This window comes from Oryctolagus cuniculus, chromosome 11 (genome assembly GCF_051225735.1).
Source record: "Oryctolagus cuniculus isolate XC-2025 breed Fujian yellow rabbit chromosome 11, ASM5122573v1, whole genome shotgun sequence".
Classification (NCBI taxonomy): domain Eukaryota; kingdom Metazoa; phylum Chordata; class Mammalia; order Lagomorpha; family Leporidae; genus Oryctolagus; species Oryctolagus cuniculus.
Window position 1 is genome coordinate 34968690 of NC_142877.1, and position 22428 is coordinate 34991117.

Genomic DNA, 22428 nt, shown 5'->3' on the forward strand with positions numbered 1-22428 from the left:
TTCCACTCTAATAAAATTTTTATAAAATGCTTGATTTTATTTTGGAACTTAGTCCTCTTAGTATCAGAAAATACAACATTTACAGTTGTATTTAAATCTTCCTTTATTATTTCTTTATCCCTGGATGACATTCTTGATAAAAATTCAGAAGTTCAATGGCTAGCACCGAATATGATGCTTACCTGTAGTGCTGGACCACTGTGTGCAAGTAAGGTGGCTTCTGTCACTTCCTGGCTAACATAATTTCATTTGGCTGTATGGCTTGTTGGTTTGTTTCATATCACAGTGTTACTTCCAGACTAGGAATTTTAGTTTATAACTAAGTCAAATACCTTTATAACAGAGAAGTACTTTTAAATCCACTTTGAAATATATGACTTTCATCAGCTACTTTTTGACAGTGAAGATTTCACTCTAACTGAGAAATATCCCACTTGCATTTACAATAGACACCATCCTTGCCGGCTCTTCTCTAAGTCCCAAATAAAACTATGCAATACTCATCACTGCTTATAATCATCCTAATGAGGTGTTCCTCTCTACCAACCCCTGACCCCAGTCAGCACACATGGAATGGGATGGCGAGAGGGAGAAGCTAAATCTATAAACTTATTGCTGAAAATGTGGTCTTCTCACCAGTAGCATCAGCATCACCCGGGAGCTTTTTAGACATGCAGGATCTCAGGTGTCATCCTAGATCTACTGAATCAGAACCCACCTTTTAAAAAGATCTCTAGTGATTGGTACACACATATGCTTAAATAGCATTGCCCTAAAGCAATGATTCCAGACCAGCAATGTAAGTATTTCCTGGAAATTTGTTAGCAATGTAGAAATCTCAGGCCTGGTCCTAAGCTATTGAATCTGACATTCTGAGGGTACAGCCCATAATCTGTGTTTTGAACAAGCCTCTAGGTGATTCTGATGTAAGCTAAAGTCTGAAAACTGCTGCCCCAGAACAATGATACTCAACCTTAATTACACAGAGAGATCACCTGGGGCTTTAGAATTACAGCTATCTATCTCCTGCCTTGAGAAATTTGGATTTTATTGATCTGTGGAGCAGCTGGACAGTGGGATTTTTAAAGGCCCTCAGGTGGTTTTATTGTGCAGCCTGATTAGAGGCATGAGAGAAATTCTATTGTTCTCTGTATAAAGACCCACACATTTGACAGTATATCTCTGATGAGACTCAAACCAGTACCAGATAGTGGATTTTTGAGGGGAAATGCATACTTAGTCTTCTTTCTTCTTAGGGACTATCTTGAACTATCTTTTAAGGTCTATTTTCTCTCTCTCTCTCTTTCTCTGGCTGGTGCTACATATGTACCAATGCCCCGCTAGCCTGAGCCCAGAGCTGAAAGTTATGAAGAAGGGTTTGGGTACAAAACCCTATGTTTAGAGAAGTGTACTTGCCCTGAAAATCCACATTTTGTAACTCTCTTTTGGACTTCTGGCCATAATACAAAGGACTCAAAGATGTGGATGTCCCAGCTGTCATCTCTTTATTTCTTTGAAGAAACTACCCACTGTCCTGTATTATCTGCCCACCAAATGGTGCTCAGCCTCATTTTCCTTTTGTCTTGGGAAACTCATTGCTCCCAAGGAAAGCATTTTTGATTTCAGATTATCCTAGTCATACAAATCTTTCTCAACAGTCAGTCCCACTATGGATCCTAGGTCTTCCCACAAGACAGAGTTCCTTAGATGATGTCACAATCCATGAAACATTTAAAGACAGTTATCAGGACTTCTCTAAATGTTCTCTAGTTCTTTGAGTTCAGAATTCATTTTCTAAATAGCGGCCATCTGTAGTAGATACAGTTGGGAATCCAGCCCAGACCCCTTTTCTGGGCCATATTCCCATTCCCCACTCTCTGAGTGTTGGATGTTTAAGAGCTCAAGATACCCCCAATCTGGAACATTGCTCTAGGATGGTGAGAGCCTGAGCAATGGGGATATTGTGCCAGTCCTCACCCCCAGGGGAAGCCACAAACAATAACTCATTATTATGGAGTCAGAAAAGCATTGTGGTGCAGCAGGTTAACTTGTTATTTGGGACACCCACATCCCATATTGGAGTGCTAGCTTGAGTCTCAGCTACCCCATTTCTGATCCAGCTTCCTACTAATGCATTCTGGAAGGCAGCAGGTGATGGTTAAAGTAGAGATACAAATGGAGTCCTGAGCTCCTGGCTTTGGCATGGCCCAACCTCGCTGTTGTGGACAGTTGTGGAATGAACCAGTGCATGGAGGATCTCTCTCTCTCTCTCCCTCTCCCTCTCCCTCCCCCCGCCCTCTGAGATAAAAATAAAGAAACATTTTTAAAAGGTGTCCTTGTCTCAGGATGTTGCAATTATGAGCTCCATGAAAAACATAGCTATACCTAGCCCTTCCTCCTCTTCTGAGAACCCCCCTCAACAAATCACTTGACAAAAATCCACATTACAGGCTCTTCTAGGAAATTTGACCTAAAACACCCTTATAATGAGTAGAAATATTGAAACTCTTCCTTTTGTGTGCTCACCTAATTGCCACAAATTTCTTTAACCAGTCAAGGTTTAAATAGCCTCCTGGTTCAACATTCACAAACTAATATACATCAATAGAATGAAGAACAAATGCCATATATGATCATTTCAATAGATGCAGAGAAAGTATTTCATAAGATTCAACTTCCCTTCACGATAAAAAATGCTATCAATACATTAGGTATAGAAGAAACCTACCTCAAATTTATAAAGGCTATATATGACAAATCAATATTATACTCAGAACTGGAATAAGACAGGGATGTCCATTTAATCACTTGCTCAATACAGTATTGGAAGTATTAGCAAGAAAAGTTAGAGAAAAGAAATAAAGGACATCAGAATTGTAAAAGAGGAAGTAAAAATATCCATGCTTGCAGATGACATATTTTTATACATAGAAAAACCTAAATACTCCACCAAAAAAGCTGTTTGAACTGGTAAAACCCATTCTGTATCACAGATACAGAACTAACATACAAAAATAGTATTTTATAAACCAATAATGATCTTGCTAAAAACGAAATAAACAAAGAAGTCCCATTCAAAACAGCTTAAAACTTTTTAGGAATAAATTTAACCAAAAAAGTGAAAGAGCTCTACAATGAAAATTATAAAGCACTTGTAAAATATATCATCAAGAACATAAAAAATGGAAAAGTAACTTTTGTTCATGAACTGGGAGAATTAATATTAAAATGTCTATACCACCTAAAGTAATCTGTACATTCAATGCAATCCCTATCAAAATACCAATGACATCTTAATAGAATTGGAAAAACAACTCTAAAATTTATATTGAACCACAGAAGAGCCAAAATAGCAAACGTGATCCTGAGAAAAAACTAAAAAAATTCATGCAGGGAACATCACAAAGAGCATACTACACAACTATAGCAATTAAAACAGCATGGTACTGGCATAGAAAGTGACACATAGAACAATGAAACAGAGCACAGGCCCAGAAATCAATCCAAATACATACAGCTGACTGATTTTTTTTTTTAAAAAAAAAGGTGCTAAGAACATACATTGGAGAAAGGATTGTCTTTCCAGTAAAGATTCCTACTTCTCACTGTATATGAGAATCAACTTAAGATGAATCAGACTTAAATGTAAGTCCTGAAACTATGAAATTGCTAGAAGAAAACATAGAACTACTTTAAGACATTAGTGTAAACAATGATTTTTAAAAAGAAAAACCTTAAAGTGTAAGAAACAAAAAGCAAAACTAGAAAAATGACATTATACCAAACTCAAAAGCTTCTGCACAGCAAAAGAAATAATGAATAGATTGAAGGGACACTCAACAGAATGGGACAAAGTATCTGCATGCTACTTATCTGAAAAGTATTAATATCCAGATTATATCAGGAACTCAAAAGCTTCAACAACAGCCAGCTAAAAAATGGACAAAACACCTGAATAGACAGTTCTCAAAAGGAAAAATAAAAATCAACAAATATATGAAAAAAGTTTAATATCACTAGCCACAAGGAATTGCAAATTAAAACCACAATGAGATATCACCTCAACACTGTTATAGCTACTACTGTCAAAAAGACAGAAAGTAACAAATGCTGGTAAGGATGTGGAGAAAGGGGCACTCTTATACACTCTTGGTGGGAATGTAAATTAACACAACCACTATGGAAAACAGTAGAGAAATTTCTTTAAAAAGATAAAAAAAAAAAAAAAAAAAACACTTGAAGCAGAACTGTCAAATGACCCAGCAATCCGATTACTGGGTATATACATCCAAAAGACATTAAATCATTTTTTTTAACTTTTATTTAATGAATATAAATTTCCAAAATACAGCTTATGGATTACGATGGCTTCCCCCCCCCCATAACTTCCCTCCCACTTGCAACCCTCCCCTTTCTCGTTCCTTCCCCCCTTCCATTAACATCGAGATTCATTTTCATTTCTCTTATATACTGAAGATCAGTTTAGTATATATTAAGTAAAGATTTCAACAGTTTGCTCCCACATAGAAACACAAAGTAAAATATATTGTTTGAGTACTAGTTATAGCATTAAATCACAATGTACGGCACATTAAGGAGAGAGATCCTACTTGAGGAGTAAGTGCACAGTGACTCCTGTTGTTGACTTAACAAATTGACACTCTTGTTTATGGCATCAGTAATCTCCCGAGGCTCCAGTCATGAGTTGCCAAGGCTATGGAAGCCTTTTGAGTTCACCGACTCTTATCATATTTAGACAAGGTCATAGTCAAAGTGGAAGTTCTCTCCTCCCTTCAGAGAAAGGTACCTCCTTCTTTGATGGCCCGTTCTTTCCACTGGGATCTCACGCACAGAAATCTTTCATTTAGGTCATTTTTTTGCCAGAGTGTTTTGGCTTTCCATGCCTAAAATACTCTTATGGGCTCTAGAGCCAGATCCGAGTGCCTTACGGGCTGATTCTGAGGCCAGCGTGCTGTTCAGGACAACTGCCATTCTATGAGTCTGCTGTGTATCCCACTTCCCATGTTGGATCGTTCTCTCCCTTTTTTGTTCTATCAGTTAGTATTAGCAGACACTAGAAAGACATTAAATCATAATATTAAAGATAAATCCATTCTATCCTGTTTATTGCAGCACTGGCAGCACTGTTCACTATAGCCAAGATATGGAATTAACCAAGGTATCCCATCATTGGATGAATGGATAAAGAAAATGTGGCATATATACATAATAGAATACTAGTCATCCATAAAAAAAGAATAAAATCCTGTTGTTTGCAGACAAATAGAACTGGAAGACATCATGTTAAGCGAAATAAGTTAGATACAGAAAGACAGAGATACATATGTTCTCCCTCATGTGTGGGAGCTAAAAAAGAAATCTGCATTTAAACACAGGATGATGACAACAGAGGCTAAGAGAGGTGGGGAGATAGAGTTCGGATTAAAAAAAAAAAAAACACAAGAAAATGGATGTGGTTCATTAATTGCAACAAATAAACCATATTCATGAGATATTAATAATAATGGAGCCAGGTATAGTTTATTAATGGTGACAAATGCACCAATAAAGGATGTTAAAATAGGGAAGGTTGGGTGAGAGGTATATAAGAACTCTTTGTACTACTTCAAAATATTTTTTTTAAGATTTTTTATGGGGCTGGCACTATGGCACAGTAGGTTAATCTTCCACTTGTGGTGCTGACATCCGTATGGGCATTGGTTCGAGTCCCGGCTGCTCCTCTTCCAATCCAACTTTCTGCTGTGGCCTGGGAAAGCAGTAGGAGATGGCCCAAATCCTTGGGCCACTGCACTCACATGGAAGACCTGGAAGAAGCTCTGAGCTCCTGACTTTGGATTGGCCTGCTCCAGCCTTTGGGGCCATTTGGGGAGTGAACCAGAGGATAGAAGATATTTCTCTCTGTCTCTCTCTCTCTCACTGTCTATAACTCTACCTCTCAAATAAATAAATGTAATCTTTTAAAAGATTTGAAAGTCAGAGTTACAGAGAGAGAGGTCTTCCATCTGCTGGTTCGCTCCCCAGATAACTGCAATGGCTGGAGCTGGGCCAGGCCAAAATCAGTAGCCAGAAACTTCTTCAAGGTCTCCCACAAGGGTAGTAGGGGTTCAAGTACGTGGGCCATCTTCTCCTGCTTTCCCCAGGCCATTAGCAGGAAGATGGATCGGAAATGGAGCAGCTGGGGCCGAAACCAGTGCCGGTATGGGATGCTGGCATTGCAGGCAGCAGCTTTATCTGCTATGCCACCATGTCAGCCCCTACTTCAGAATCTTTCTTTTGTAAACTTAGAACTACTCTGAAATTAAAAGCTTATTTAAAAACAACCACCACCACCAAACAAAATACATAGTCTTCTGGGTGCCCAAGCAGTAATACATGAAAGAAGGTTGAAGAAGAGCTTTGATTGGCTCCATAAGGTCAGTGTCAGGACTGCAGCCTGGGAGGCCTAGACAGCAGCTGCTATCTCAACACAGATATGCTGTGGGAGGGAGGGAGGAAGAAGATCTAATTCTCAACACCATTATCTTATTGCCCCAGCCACAGGTAGCATATTGATTACAAAAAAAAGGGGGGGGGGTCCTGGTTTTCTACTCCTCGCTCTATTCTTTGTAGGGTGGTTTTACCATTCTTACAATCCAGAGGTAGACGATGTTTCCCATGTTCTTGAATCTATAAGTTGTTTTGGTCCATAGGATGTGCAGGAAGGGATGATTTGCAAGTTTTAGACCTGACCTCCGGAGCCCTTGAGAAACTCTCGTCTTCCTCCTGGACCCGTAGCCAGCACCATGATAGATGCTCAGAACAGAACAGCCTGCTGGAGGATGAAAGATGTAAGGCCCAGCACATCCTCCCTCTAGAACAGTAGCCAGCTGACTCCAAATGTGGGTGAGTCCATCCTAGAGCACCCATCCTGTGGATAATCAATGACTCCCGAGTAAGCCCAGCTGAGATCTACAGGGCAGATCAGAAAGACCAATCAGCTGACTTGTAAACTTGAGAAAGAATACTGGTCGTCGTTGTTTGCAGACATGGGTTTTGGTGGCTTATTGGGTAGCATTATTGTGACCAACTGATGCCCCAGAGCTTTCAAACCCTTCTTGGAAAAACTCATATACAGGACAGAAGCAATAACTACAAGATATAAAGAGCTCTGCACACCTGACCCTTGGCTCGGCTAGGTAGATTTGCAGCTTGGGGCCAAGGAGGATGCACAGGCTTTGGTAGCCAAGAAACAGAACCCGAGGCAGGCAGGCTTAGAGTCGAAGTGGGCCTTTGTGAGCCTTCTGTGAAATCACAGGGGGAGGAAGTGATGAGAAGGCAGGTTCTATTTTTGTCATGTAGTCTGGAAAAAGAAACCAGGAAGCCAGCAGGGAGCAAACTGACTGACGGGGCCAACACAGCTTCCATTTCATGAGGATGTGGAAGAGAAGGGCCCCCAAAATATGAGATTTGGGGTATAATTAGAACTAGGCCTTTTCTTTTGTGCCATTAACATTTTGCTTTATTAGAGTGTAACAAACATTCAGTAAATCACGCAAATTTGAAGAGTTCATCTCAGTGAATTGGTGGCGTCAGTTCCCATGTCAGCTTCCAACACTTGGAAGGCTCCCTAGTGCCCATTCCTGATCATTATCACCCCTCCCCAAGAAGCAACCCCTTCTCTGATTTATACTACTGTAGATTCTTTTCAACTATTTTTAAACCACATATAATTGAAATCATGCAGTATTTTCTCTGAAGCCTGGTTTTTTCTGCTCATCACTTTGGCTACAAGGAGTTTCATGCACAGGGGTACATGTTATAGTAAGTCTTTTTTGTTGTTGTATAGTATTCCATTTATTGCTCAATTTTTTATTCTATTATTATTTCTATTATTTTCTATTCTATTATTAGCTATTTAGGTTTTTTCCATCTTTGACTTTATGAATAATGCTGCCAGGCATAGTCTTGTTAGGTGACATTATCGTGATCAGCACAACTTTCAGACCCTTCTTGGAGAAACACAAATATAGGACAGAGCATTGAACTCCAATCAGCTTTGCACACCTGTCTCTGAACTTTTGGTAGGTGGATTTGCAGCTCAGGACAACGGAGGAGTCCCTCCTACCTTCACAGTCTCTCCTGTCGACATTCAAGGTGCCTAAAATAATCACATTCACTGGCAATAAAGATGCGATGGATCCTTTTAGCTTTCAAGTATGCTTTTTTAGGACAAATATATAAAATAGTTAGAATGTCACATTCATCTGGGGCTTCATGCTGTCAAATCATTCATTTTATGAGCCCCCTCACCACTCAGTGATCGTCAGATCACCAGCAGCATCCACCAAGCTAGGATTTTGCTACAAAGAATAAAAAGATAAACGTGATGTGCCAAGGGCACTTGTCTACTTCTGTGCCAGGGGAAGGTCCCACGTCCCTCAGTGGAAGCTCTGTTGATTCTGAACACAGATATTTCCATTGTTTCGCACTGATATCCCTTAACATGCTGAGTACTTCATCAGGTCAGCCAACCTGTTTTTCCCTAGAGAGCAGTATCCTGAGGGCATGCACTTTGGCCTGAGTAGTTGGCATGAGTTGGGGGTTGGCATGAGGAATCACTGTGAAGGACATAATGCCACAATGTTAAGGGGCGGGGTTGCTAAGTGGCGGAGTGTAAAACCCATTAGGACTCCCACTACCGCATGAATAGCAGAGAAGGGCCCAGAAAGAGGAATGAAGCAACACTAGGGACATATTTCAAGTCCCTGCCTTTCCTGTGTGTTCCTCCCTTGCCTGCAAGCAAGAGGCTTGTGCTGTGACGCAGTCTGTAAGAGGCTGTTGGCAGCCAGCCCAGAGCTGGCCCATGGCCCTCACTGCAGAGCTCTCTCGGCTCTGCAGGGAGACTGGAAGCTTCCCAGTGCACCTTGGCTGCCCTGTAAAGCATCAACACCACCTGTACCAAAGGGCACAGAGCTCTGCAGTAAAGCCAGTCAGGCTGCAGAGCAGACTGGAAAGCTGGGTACAGTAACTCAAGACAGGAGCAGTGCAGTGCATGCCCTTGCACGGCTACAGGGGCTGAGGACCCTGGGGCTTCACACCTCCTTTCTGCCCCAGTAGGGAGCAGCTCCAGGTTGTTGACTTGTTCTGTTTATTCTAGATAGGTCTGGATGTTTCCCTTTAACCTTCAGCCTTGTGATGGTCCCTAGAGTCCATGGCTTCTCTTCAAGTCCAGCTAGAGGTGGCTGAAAAATGCATTAGGACTCTACTGGTCCATGTTCTGGACAGGAAGACTCAGAAAACATGCAGCCTTCCCAACCTGCAGTTAACAGTGGTCTTCCAGTGCCAATGTTGGATATGTTTCCTAACCCAGGAAGGATGGTTTTAATTGAACAGTCATAGGGAAAGGGCTACCACAGGCTGTAAGACGGCTGCTTAGTGCAGGTGAAGAAACTTGTGGGGCTGGAAAACCACAATGTATAGTGAGTTGCCTTAGTGGAATGTGCACCCAATCAACTCCCCAGGTCTGAAGAGTAGGAATCCTGTTACTGTATTAACCTGAATACTTTCTGGTTCACACAGTTGCCCAATTTACTTCCATAAATGTCAACACTCTGCCATCAATGGCTCTCCTTCTGATATACTTGGGGATGGATGCCTCTCTCTGAAAATAGCTGTGGCCTTTACCAGTAGTGTGGGCAAGGGCATGGAATCCAAACTCCAAACTGTGCAAGGGGATTCAAGTTTCCAGGCCAAGGTCCTGAAAGTGTTCTGAGTCTCCTGTGTGTTGGTGGGTGGTCTGAGGCAGCCCAGGACTGCCTTCCCATGGAACTTTGCCCAGGTGAATACTTCTTGCCTTCTTTCCCTACCCCTGCTGCGAGCTTCACACAGCAACCACTAGCTAAAAGGTCCAGCAATGCATCAGATGCTGCAAGGTGAGGGTGCAAATGAGTTCATTACAGACACATTTCTCCTACCTTTCATTGAAGCTGACAGAAGTAAAAATCCCACTAAGATTTAGTCTCCTCTTTTTTGTCTCCTCTCACTAGCTACCTAAATACTGGCAGTACCTTTATTCATTTGATTATTACTAAGTTCATTTCGTGTATGAGTCATGGTGCTAGGGAGGAATCAACACACTTTGTTCCACATAGGAATTCACTTAGTCTACAAACATTTGTTGACAACTGCCTGTTTAGTGGTGTTGGGGGGACTATAAAGGAAGAAGGCAAATAAACCCTCAATAAGCTGTGAGGACATTTGGAGAAAAGAGCAAGATTACTACAAGACAACTCATTATCACTGCCAAAGAAATGTACCCTGGCTGTAGACATGTGCATTGCCTGGGACCTTGTTAGAGACCCCAGACCTGCTAGATCAGAACCTGTGCTTTAAAGAGATCCCCAGAAGATTCCAAGTACATGAAAGGCTGAGAGACACTGAGCCAGACAAGAGAAGTTCTAGGAGTTCATACACTCTGATGATGAAAAAAATCCATGCAGGAGTCTGCCTTTGAAGAATGATTGAGCTTTGGCTGGAAGACAGAGAGCTCAAGGAATAATAATTTCCCACCTCCACTGAGTTTAAAAAAAATATGTCTGCAAACTGCAGAAAGCAGTAAAATTCTGCAGGCACATTTTCCACAACAGCAAAAGCTTTGAGCCAGGTAGGATGAGTCTGCAAATTCTCGTGGCTGTTGGTGTCAGGATCCCCAAATGGCAGCTTGCCCAGCCTGGACAGTTTCAAGGTCAGATTGCAGGCTGCCCTTGAAAGAACCAGCCTGCACAAGATCCTTGGCCTTTCCGTCAGTCAAGGAGATCAACCAATTAGGAATAGACTCATTATTTTCCAGCAACTACTCAGCCAATTGGCAGCTCCCAGCAAATTGAATCCTGGAATGGCATCATATGAATGTTGATGGAGTGGCTGCTTTATCAAGCCAGGCCAGCAGAGCAGATAAATCACTGTGAAGTTGCAATTAGAGGCTGTTTGCACCATGACAATAGTTTCATATTGGATCAGCCTGAGTGGATACCTCAATTATTCTTGCACTCACTCTTTCCGCATTCAATTTAAAATTAAGCTTTTGTTTTAAATATGAAAACTTAAACAACTTAATAAATAGACCAAAACATGAGTCTTCTGGTGTCTCCAGTTTCTACCTACCACCTACCAAGTTTGTCCAATAACTGAAACAGAAAAGGATGCTACAGAACTTCACAGCTGCACAATTTTACAGAGTTTCATATTCACCATTGAATGAATTACTTAAAAGTCAGACCTGTGGTCCATAGTGATAAAACCTGCCTATCATTTCCAAACTCATACCAAGGAGGAACTGCAAGGCAAGCTGTAGAGATAACAAGTCTTCTACCATGGAGATTTCTGCTGGGAATGAGTTTGTAGGAGCAGAGATGGAATTATGCTGACCTATCTACCCTCTTTGTGGCCATGGCTCATGCTTATGAGGCAGCTGACAGGGATAAGGAGTTCGACTGAGGCTGAGGAGCAGGACCAAGCTGACTCACTCACAGAAAATGGAACTCAGGAGTTTGAAGCATCAGTTCTGTCCCAATCACATTGGTGTGATGCTTGATTAATTATCAGGGCAATAATGTCTGCCTTGAACCTACCATCATCACCACCATCTCAACACCTCCTGCTCTTTTTTTCTTTCTTTTCCACTCCAGTCTCCAAAAAGCTGGAAACTCTAGTCAGCTGATTTAATCTGTTAACCATTATCAGAGATGTATTTTCAGACTGCTGAAGTCTGAGATTATGCCTGCACAAGATGACAAGACAGGGCAGGCACTCACCTAGGAGAGGTGACACATAACCCCCTCAACTAGGGACTCTGCTCTTTGGGAAGATGCTCTTGAGTCTCAAAGGCTCACTTCACCATTGCCCATTCAGAGACTCAGCATATTATGCTGTATGTTTTAAAAGATTTATTTAATTATTTGAAATGCAGAATTATAGAGTGAGAGAGACAGAGAGATCTTCCATCCAAAAGTAAGAGGAATCTGGATTCAGTACAAATAGTGGAAGGAATTGATGGAGTAGAGATGAAACATTATTTTGAATGTTAGAGGTGTTGTCATGGTGAAAGAGACAGCAGGTGCGTTCCCTGTGGCTTGTTCAGGTAGGGTGCAAGTTCATGAGCAGGAGGCACCTATGTACAAAGAAAGGCCATCTGATGATGGAAGGCAAGCTCTCCATCGTGACAAGGACTTAAGCTGAAGGTCAGAATAGAACATCATCGTTCTTTCAACCCTGGGATGCTATGGCCCAGGCAAGGCTGACCCTCACAGAGAAGTTCATGAGCCTCACTGTATATGTGTTACCTAATTTAACTTTCACAGCAATCCAATAAGGTATGCACAGTGGTTATTTTTTTCTCCCTGTTCCTTCTGCTTGGAACAGTCCTGCCTTGGATATCTAAGTGTCTCCCTCCCCTTCACATTATTCTGATCTTCTCACTGTGTTATTTCCCCAAGGGCCTTTCCTTTCTGTCCCTTTTAAGATAACTATCCCCTCCTCTCTACCTCCATATTTACCCTGCTTTATTTTTCTGCACAATTGCATTATGACCTAAATTTATGTTGTAAGTGCATCTGTTTATGATATGTCTTCTCTGCCAGAGCAGAAGGACTTGGTTGACTGCTCAGTGCTCCATTCCCTGTGCAGGAAATTAAGACCTGGCATATGGCTGGTACTCAGAACACACGTGTGGAATGAATAAATGAGTCCCTTTTACAGTCAAGGAAGCTCAGACATTGAAGGAGCGAAGTAACATCCCCTGGGTCGTGCTAGGAGTAAACAGAAGAGCCAGGATTTGAGCAATTTGGCTGCACAGTCTGTTTACTTGCTACTATACTCCAGTTTTCGAAATTTGTATTTATTTAAAGTGTATCTTTTCTTTTTTATTTATATCAATAAAGGGAATAGATTTCATGGATTTCACATATGATTTTTAAGAACATAATGATAGGGGCTGGCTGGCGTTGTGGCATAGCAGGTAAAGCCATTGCCTGAGAGGCCGGCCTTCCAGATGGGCAATGATTCAAGTCCCAGCTGCTCCACTGCTGATCCTGCTCCCTAATATACCTGGCAAAACAGTGGAAGATGGCCCAAGTCCTTGGGCCCCTGCCACCCACGTGGAAGACCTGGAAGAAGCTCCTGGCTTCTGGCTTCATCCTGCCCAGCCCTGGCTATTGTGGCTATTTGGGGAGTGAAGAAGTGGATGAAATATTTGTATCTCTCCCTCCCTCCCTCCGTTTCCCAATCCCTCTCTCTCCATAACTCTTCCTTTCAAATAAATAAACGAAATTTTTAAAAAACCTAATGATATGTCCCACTCTCCTTCCCACCCTTGCTCTTATCCTCCTGCATCCTTTGTTATTTTTCTTTTAATTTTTTCAATGACATACTTTCAGTGTACTTTATAATCACAAGCTTAATTTTCCACCAAATAAAGAATTCAACATTGTCGCTCCCCCTCTTCGTGGAGGAGCGACACTAGACCCTGCCTAGGCTTCATATCCGAGTCACGGCACCATTATGTCGCTCCCCCTCTTCGTGGAGGAACGACACAGGACCCTGTGTTGTTCTTTCATCTGCTCGGCCCTCCCCGGGTTTGCTGCTGGTTCTTCCCGGGTTGGCTACCGTCCCTTCCACCTCCGTGGAAGGGCAGTTCCCCCTGTCACTTTTCCCCACTTCCGCGGGGGAGCGGCACACCGCCAGCCGGCTCTCTTGGGGGCTGCTCAGGTGTACCTTCAGATAGATGTTCCTGGTGCATGTTGTCTCTCTCCTCCTATATAGTCCTCTTCCACCAATCCCAACTCTGCTACCCACACGCCGAGTACGCTGCTCTCCTCCAATCAGGAGCAAGATCAGCTCCTGCAGCTCAGTCAATCAAGTTGGTGAGAGGCAGCTGCGTAGAAGTTGTTACTCCCTTCTCAGCGCCATATTGTGGGAGAGCAGATGCATAGAATAAGTCTTAATTCCAGTAACTTAGTCTAGTCCGAGTTGCTCCCCACAAACATGTATTAAGTAGAAAGGCCACTGTTCCTCAATAGTATATACAGAGGCTATAAATAATAATCAAATCTTAAGGTATTGATTTCGTTCATATATATTGCTTTTTTGCGCTCTATATATTAGTTATCACAAATCAGAGAAAACTTAAGATATTTGTCTTTTCAGTACTGGCTTATTTCACTAGGGATAATGGTTTCCAGTTGCAATATTTTATTGTGAAAGACAGGGTTTCATTCTTTTTATGGCTGAGTAGTATTCCATTGTGTGTGTGTGTGTGTGTGTGTGTGTGTGTATATATTTGTGTATATTTATTTATCCAGTTATCAGCTGATGGACAACTGGATTGATTCAATATCTCAGTTATTGTGAATTGAGCAGCTATAAACATGGGGGTACAGATAAGTCTTTCATAGGCTGATTTCATTTCCTTTGGGTGAATTCCCATGAGTGGAATGACTGAGTCATATAGTAGATCTATTTCTGCTTATTTTTGTTTTGAAAGGTGAAGTGATAGAAAGAGACAGAATGGGAAAGAACGATTTTCCATCCACAGGTTTATTCCCCAAATGCCCACAACAACTGGGGCTGAGCCACAGTGAAGCCAGGAGCCAGGAACTAGCACATGGGTGGTAGAAGCCAACTATTTGAGCCAGCATCTGTTGCCTCCCAGGTGCATTAGCTGGAAACCAGATTAGAAGTACAGGCAGAACTCATTCCCTGGCTCTCTAACAAGGGATGTGGGCCTCCTAAGCAGTGGCTTAACCTGCTGTGCCACATCTGTCCCACTGCACTCCATTTGACCCTTTCATGACACCATGTTTCCTTGAAGCAAACAGGAAAGGTCCTTAACCATGCAGTTGTTGACTCCAGCTCTTGTCTTATTTCTCCAAATAACTTGTTCCTGTAAGCAGATGGCCATTGTCTGCCGTCAAGATGGTGCTGAGAAGTCCAAGGAGAGAGGAAGAGAGTAAAGAGGACAGAAAGCTTCCTTTCACTTGGTAGTTTTCTGGCTGCACCACAGTAATTTGTTGAGTAGGACAGATGGGTCAGACAAGCACAGATAATCGCCTGGTAATCTGCTACTCACCTGTCCCTGAGAAAAAGTATTGACTCTGACCCAGCTCATGTCCTTTGAGTCCTCAAATTCAAGTTTTCAAATTCAGATTTATTGCCTCCTCTCTGAGTGATGTGAAACCTGGTGCAATGTCATCTTTTCATCAAAGGGACCGAATTTGTGTTCTCTGCTTGCTCTCTCCAAGTGGACCTCCGATTTCTCCAAGACAAAACTTTTACTTATTTGACTATTAACCGGCCATAAAGGGGAGCTCACTTTGACTCTTATAATTAAGGAAAAAGCGCATGGACTTGAAACTCATATTAATCTAAGTTAGAAATCAGGTTACCTTTCTGAACCTCTAGGTACCTCTAAAAAAGAGCAACAAAGCCTTCCCACTTTGTTTTAAGGATTGGATAAGAAAATGCTAAAGCAGACATCTGCCCCAGATCTTCTCTTTCACTCTCAGACCACTGCTTTCCTGCAGTTGCTTTCTCCTCTTTCTGTAGCTAGGTACACAAAGAAGCATTATCTGAAGAGGATAGTAAGGTTGAATCCAAGAAAGTCAAATAGAATTAGCCAAAAGACATTGGCATTCCTGTTCATCATGGCCAACAAAGTATTGCATTGTGATGCTTTCTGCACTCTTCAGATACATAGATCAGCCCTGGAACCTTCTCTTAAAACATTGGTTCACTAGAGCCCACCCACTGTGAGTTAAAAGAGACAAAGCCAAGAGAGTGGTGGAACAGTACAGGTTCTCTTCAAACCTAGGGTGGGAGGTGGAGACACATTTTCTAGGTTAGATATTTTGGGGAATCCAGTTGGGCCTATGGAGCTGCCAGAAAATTCCTTCTGTTTCAAGAGATAAATGTCTGTTGTTTAGAGCGGGCTTCTGGCTTAGTGGCTAAGACTCTGTTAGGACACCTGCAGCCCATTTTGTACTGCCTGGGTTTGTACTCTGGGAGGCAACAGGGGATGGCTCAAGCGATGGGGTATCTGCCACCCATGCGGGAGGCCTGGATTGTGTCCCCAGCACCTAGATGGAACCTGGCCCAGCCCTAGTCACTGTGGAAATGTGAGGAATGTATCAATAGAGGGGACCCCTCTTTACCTCTCAAATAAATAGCCTATTATTGAGCTACTTCTGATTCAACCTAATTGGATCTCTTGGGGAATCACCATTGCTTTAAACTTAATTTCATTATTGTTTACCTAATGGATCAAATTCTGATGGCACGCCTCCTACTAACAAAACATATAGAATATTTGTGATAAAATGTGATACTAACTTAAAAGAGACACTGATAAATGTTTGTAAAGTGAATCTGTGTTTCAGCTGCTATCATTAACCTTTTGCACCTACATCTAGCCATCATCAGAATGGCTTCTACTTTCTAATATCAAGTCCTACACAGTTTTCTCTGATTGTCTATAGAGAAGGTGGGAAAACGCAGTCTCTACTTCCTTTCAGATGCATAATATAAGATGAGGCATTCAATGAACACAAAGCTTGTGTTCATTGTTGGAGTGCCTCAAACAAATATGAACTTTCAGGACTCTTGTGTACTCAGTTTAAAACAAAACAGATACAAATAAAAGCTGACATCTAGGGAATGATAAATCCTAAGAGTGCCTGGCATATAGTCAGAGTGCCATAAATCATCTGAATGGATAAGAAACTAGATGAGTAGCTAAATCATGGCATCTCTGATATTTGAGTGAAACGGAATTTCCCTGAAGTGCTGATGAAAAAAAGGACAGTCTCAGTGAAATATTTAAGTCCCATGAAAAATTTTAACTCAAAAAGGGAACAAATAATTGATTCTGTTTTATAGTACCAGCGAGTTAATAAATAATAGATGGGAGGTCGGCACCATGGCTCAATAGGCTAATCCTCCACCTGCGGCGCCGACACACCAGGTTCTAGACCCAGTTGGGGCGCCGGATTCTGTCCTCGTTGCTCCTCTTCCAGTCCAGCTCTCTCTGTGGCCCAGGAGTGCAGTGGAGGATGGCCCAGGTCCTTGTGCCCTGCACCTGCATGGGAGACCAGGAGAAGCTCCTGGCTCCTGGCTTTGGATCAGCGCAGCGCACCGGCCGCAGCAGCCATTGGGGCTGAACAATGGCAAAGGAAGACCTTTCTCTCTGTCTCTCTCTCTCTCACTGTCCACTCTGCCTGTCCAAAAAATAAATAAATAATAAATAAATAAATAATAGATGGGTTCTGGCCTCTTTCTAGAGATCATTGCTTACTTTGCCATGTTTTACTCTTTGTTCTTAGTGAATATCAGTTCTAATGCTATGATGCTCAAACATAATATCTGATAGCCCCTCTGTTCAATTAGATAGATAGATAGATAGATAGATAGATAGAGGTAGAGATATAGCCCAGGGTTTGTCAACCTTGAAATAATAGATATTGATAATACATAATTCTTTGTGTCAGGTATTTAGCAGCATCCATGACCTCTTTGGTGCCAGTAGCACCCCCATCCTGGGAGTTAACAATCAAAAATGTATCCAGACATTGCCATATACTACTAGAAAGCAAAATTGTCTCTGGTTGAGGATCATTGATTTAGGCCTTAGAAACAACCATTAGATACACTTTACTTCAGGGCTTTTAAAAATTAGAAACTGATTTTTCTATAAGTACAGCACTACCATGATCACTACTTCATAATCAATTGGACCCTAAATAGAGTAATTATAGGAACCATGAGTCTACAAGAAAGGCTGTCATGCCAAATGATACTGTCTCAGGTAACTACTGACACAAACATGTTGCTAAACAAACCTCTGTGGAATCCACTGATTTACCAATTATTGTGGCATCGCATGTAAATCCACCACCTGTGATGCTGGCATCTCATATGTGTGTTGTTCAAGTCCCAGATGCTCTACTTCCAATCTAGCTTCCTGCTGATGGCAGAGATTCTCAAAGTCTGTAGGTGGACTGGGGCAGCTTTATTCCATGAATCACATTTTGAGACCCAGGTTAAAAAGGGAGGAACCACCATGGAGGAGTTCTCATGACGGAGGAAGAAGCTTCCAGAAGCACCAACAAAAACATGCACTCTCTCCTGAAGTCTAGGCAGGTACCTGGCACACTGTCACTCCACAGACATGCCATGGGCCATGGCAGAATGCGCAAAGTGAACATTGATGAGATGGCAAAGTCTACATCTCCTTGGATGTTTAGAGAGAAGAAAGGGAAATATGCTGAATAATATTCTACCATAGTAGATGCAAGAATTCAAAACCATCACTGAACAGAAGCCGTGGGTCTTCAGTCCTCATGTCTCCATTTCTTTAAAAGACAAAGAATGGGAGCAGGGGGCTGGCAATCAGTGGCACTGGAGTTGTATTTGCAAATCATATTAAGACCTTAGTGGAAAAAATGCAGAATATAAGTGCCAAACTTTTATTAACTACATTTTTAAAAATCTTACTATTGAATATATGCTTTATTGCTTTGTTTTTTCAGGACCTTAGTGAATATTGTCTTAATTGGGATTAGTTACTTTGATAGGGAATTTTGAATATCAGGGAACAATATTTATTTATCTGGCATATTTTTCCTTGCAACTAGAATACTAAATAAATCACTAGCACCTTGACAAAAGCCAGCAGCCTGTGACAGAAGAACAATGTCCGTGTTTTCTTGTACCTTCTTATGTATTCTGCACTAGTCATGGCTATGTTAAAGATCTTCATGAGGTATGTGGGCTTCTGTTTTTTATGGGACAAATAGAAAGTGGATAGGTTCAACAGCAAAATTACTTTTGAAGTGGAATAACAGCTGTTCAGTTAAAATCCTGACTAAATATCTACCGTTGATTTCTTTCATTCATAAATGTTAAAGCAAAAGGTCACTCAAATACCCTTGAAAAGCCTTCCTGGGAATCTGATTGAGGTCTGTCCCAGCTATGGTTTGAATATTTGTCCTCCCAAATCATGCAGGAGTATAATCCCCAAAGTCTTATGATAATGATCCTAAGAGTATAGAAACTTCATCAAATCATGGTGTTTAGAAGTAGGGCTTTTGATGGCTGGCACCGTGGCTCACTAGGCTAATCCTCCACCTGTGGTGCCAGCACTCCGGGTTCTAGCACCGGTTCTGTCCCGGTTGCTCCTCTTCCAGTCCAGCTCTCTGCTGTGGCCCAGAAAGGCAGTGGAGGGTAGCCCACCTGCACCTGCATGGGAGACCAGGATAAGCACTTGGCTCCTGGCTTCGGATTGGCACAGCGTGCCGGCCGTGGTGGCCATTTGGGGGGTGAACCAACGGAGGGAAGACCTTTCTCTCTGTATCTCTCTCTCACTGTCTAACTCTGCCTGTCAAAAAAAAAAAAAAAAAAAAAAAGAAGAAGAAGAAAAAGTAGGGCCTTTGAGAAGTGGTTAGATTGGATTAGGTCATTGAAGTAGAGACCTCATGGTTGAATCTTGGTAGCTTTATAAGAAGAGGGACAGAACCAGGCATACAGAGTCACATGTGCCTCTGCCACTATGTGATACAGCCAAGGGGGAGCCTTGCCAAAGACTGTGCCGCACTGTTTGGTGTTTGAATTTCAAATGTAAGTCAAAACAAACTTCTTTCCTCTATGAAGCCAGCCTGCCTCAGGTATATCATTATAGTAGCAAAAACAATTTGCACTCTGAATTACTTTAATGGTAAATCATTTTGGTTTATCTAATATTCTGTGAAATCTAGTAAGGTTCAGAATAAGTCTGAGCTGGCTTATGGCTTATTTTTGAGATTAGTTTGGACTCATTCATTCACTATTCATTCAACAAACATGAATTGAAGGCTTATATCAAGCACTGTGAATAAAGCAGACAATCACTGATGTCTTTGAAAGGCAGACAGCAGCATAGAATGAAGCTTACAGTGATAACTGCTCTGCCCTTTAGGTTGGAGACATGAGGCTAAGGGACATGATGACCACTGTGATGTGGAAGGAAGAAAGGAGAACGTTATGGTGACAGAGAAGGGTTTAGTTTTCTGATAAAAGGAAGGACAGGGGCTAGTGCTGTGACACAGCTAATTAAAGCTACCGTCTGCAGCACCGGCATCCCATATGGGCGCCAGTTTGAGACCTGGCTGCTCCATTTCCGATCCAGCTCTCTGCAATGGCCTGGGAAAGCAGTGGAAGATGGCCCAAGTCCTTGGGCTCCTGCACCCATCTGGGAGACCGGGAAGAAGCTCCTGGCTCCTGGCTCCTGATCATTGCAGTTCTGGCCATTGCAGCCAATTGGGGAGTGAACCAGTGGGTGGACAACCTCTCTCTCACTCCCTCTTTCTAACTCTGCCTTTCAAATAAATAAGTAAATCTTTAAAAAAAAAATGGAAGGACAGACTCAACACAGCAGGAAAGGGACTCTAGGGTTGCAGCCCTCACTCCGGAGGAAGTAACAAGGCCTACTTTAAAAAGGATTGCTGTTCTTTTTTCTCTTCCGGAAATCTTGAAAGACTCAGCTCTCTTGCTTTTCTTCCTTCCTAGATTTTGAAATCTGTTAGATTTTTAAAAATGTGGAGCCTATCCTAGAAGTTAAGACAAAGGAGATCAAAGTATCCTCAGAGTATTTATACTCTAAAAAAATTTCATATCAATGAAATGCATTGATGTACATTGCTGGTGGAACTGACAGATTCTGAGTGGTCTTCTGCATTTCCCATCCATAAAAAGGTATGAAATTGATTTTCCTAGAAGTCTGTTTTAATTCAAAATATCCTGTAACTTCATTGCAAATACTGGCTTTAGGCTCACACAAAGTGGATAGACAGAGGTACCATGGAGGAGAGAGCCCCTAGTAACAAGTAAAGGCTAAAAGAAAAGGCTTTATATAATCAGCCTATTCCCTCATGGAAGAAGATCTTGGGGAAACTTAAGGTGAACAATTTTCTTGCATTTATTTTTATAAGTACCTTCTGTTGATGGCAAATTATCCTGTATTTTAATTTACAGTATCAATATAAGGTCTCATTTTAAAATAACTTTAATTTTAAGTGAGTGCAGGTGGTATGTTTTTGCATTAGTTCTATGAACCTCCTATTTTCATCACAAAAATTTGGATATCTGCAGTTAGTGTCTGAATATGAATTATGGTGTGATAGCTAGATACAGTTATATGAGTCTTATAAGGCAGAAATCAATCAAATGAGGCAGTCCTGCTGCAACTGAGCAACGATTTAGTGAACTCTGAGATATTGGAACACTTGCAGGAGTCAGACTCAGGGTTATACTCTCTAGCCAAGTGCCCTGTGGGACTACGGTGGTTACAGAGGTAGCAAGAATAGAAAACAGGGTAACTACAACCTCTTGACTTTGACATTAAAGCCAAAATTCCACCGGTGCCTACAACCTCCGCTTTTCCTTTAATTTTGTGTGCATTTGTTTTCTTGTGTTAAATTATCTTCAGTTTGAAATACCCAGAGTGATTACCTTTGCCTTCCCTGAACCTTACTAATATGTTACAAATGGCAAGAAGAAAAACTGTGATTATTACATCATATAGATATGGCTTATCTCCCAAGTGTTTGTATGTTGAAACCTTTACCCTCAGCATGGAGGTACTGGGAGATAGGGCCTTTATGAGGAGGCCAATTTGGACACAAAAAATAGGGGATGCTGGGTGTGGTTCATTAATTGTGAGATATCCTTATAGGAGATGTTAAAAATGGGAAGAGGGGCAAGAGGGTATATGGAAACTCTTCGTATTATTACCTCACACTATTTTTGCTTTGTAAATTTAAAACAATTTTGAAATAAAATGTTAAAAAAAGGAAGAGGACAGGCCTAGTGGGAGGTCCTTAGGCCAACCAGAGGCGTGCCCTCAAAATGGATTGTAGAACCCCAGTTTCTCTTTGGCTTTCTGGTTTGAGATGCAATCTCTTCCTCCCAATACCCTCCCAGGGTGGTGACATCATCTATTGTTAGACCCTCACGGGAGGCCAAACCAATGGAGCCCCCTACCCTGCTCAGTCTTAGGTGGTGAGCCTCAGAATTGTGAACTAAATAAACCTATTTTCTTTATAAAGTAGCTTGCCTCAGCTGTTTCATTACAGTAAAGGAAAATTGACTAACATGGTAGTAAACACTGGTCTCATGGGGTCATAACTAGAAACACATTCTCAAAATTTACTTACAGAAGCAAGATGAGTAGATTTCAGAAATGTAACAATTTGGAGTCAAAGCAAACCTGAAGATACTGAGGCAAGCATTCATTAGTTTCTGCTCTGTGACCTCAAATAATCTATTCAATCCCTTTGATAAAATGTATTTTTAATAATCAAATTGCACTGAGTCCTTTTGTTGATTGATTTTTCAACTGGCTCT

General features: G+C 41.7%; 1 long non-coding RNA gene across 6 annotated transcripts in view; it reads right to left on the bottom strand.

Moving 5' to 3' along the window:
• Nucleotides 1–22428, bottom strand: part of LOC103348253 (uncharacterized) — a 173236-nt gene that overhangs the window by 90979 nt on the left and 59829 nt on the right. The window contains exon 6 of one of the 6 annotated variants that reach the window (XR_016215927.1): nucleotides 17291–18478. The exons of 1 other annotated variant lie outside the window; for it this stretch is intronic. This is a non-coding gene — a long non-coding RNA (uncharacterized LOC103348253). Of the gene's footprint in view, nucleotides 1–17290; nucleotides 18479–22428 lie in introns of those variants that run through there. 4 more of the 6 variants (XR_016215926.1, XR_016215925.1, XR_016215923.1 and 1 more) reach the window with 4 other exon arrangements.